Here is a 569-nt window from a genome sequence, read left to right as displayed (position 1 = left end):
TAGTGGTCGTCGGAGTAGTAGTAGTGGTCGTCGGAGTAGTAGTAGTAGTGGTCGTCGGAGTAGTTGTAGTGGTCGTCGGAGTAGTTGTAGTGGTCGTCGGAGTAGTTGTAGTGGTCGTCGGAGTAGTGGTAGTGGTCGTCGTGGTTTCGGGTTCTGCCGTTGTTGTGGTTTCCAAAGCGCAGTTCATGTCGTTGACAATGCCCACAATTGAATCGGACAGTTCGTCCGCGCGCCAGCCTGTTGAGCGGATTGTGGCCTCGAGTCCGTATTGGTTGAAAAAGTCTCTCCACCAATCGCACACTTCCCCCATTCGGCATATTACTCCCATGTGGAGATTCTGCTTCTTCAGTTCCGGAATGAACGTGGAAGGGTCAAGATATTGGTATATGGGATCGCAAAGCTGTTCAGTCCAAATATCCGACCACACCAAACTTCCTTCCAGCCTAGAGGAAAGGGGGTGGTTCGATTCCATTCCGTGGTATTTTCCGTAGTCGTCCGTCACTATGATGAAGAGCTTGAGTTCTGACCCCGTATCCGGCTTAATGTACTGCTCAAAAAGGTAGGGGATA

The sequence above is a fragment of the Gregarina niphandrodes genome (genome assembly GCF_000223845.1).
Source record: "Gregarina niphandrodes unplaced genomic scaffold scaffold00004, whole genome shotgun sequence".
Taxonomy (NCBI): Eukaryota; Apicomplexa; class Conoidasida; order Eugregarinorida; family Gregarinidae; genus Gregarina; species Gregarina niphandrodes.
The sequence above is the reverse complement of the archived record's forward strand: the minus strand, read 5'-3'. Positions refer to the sequence as shown.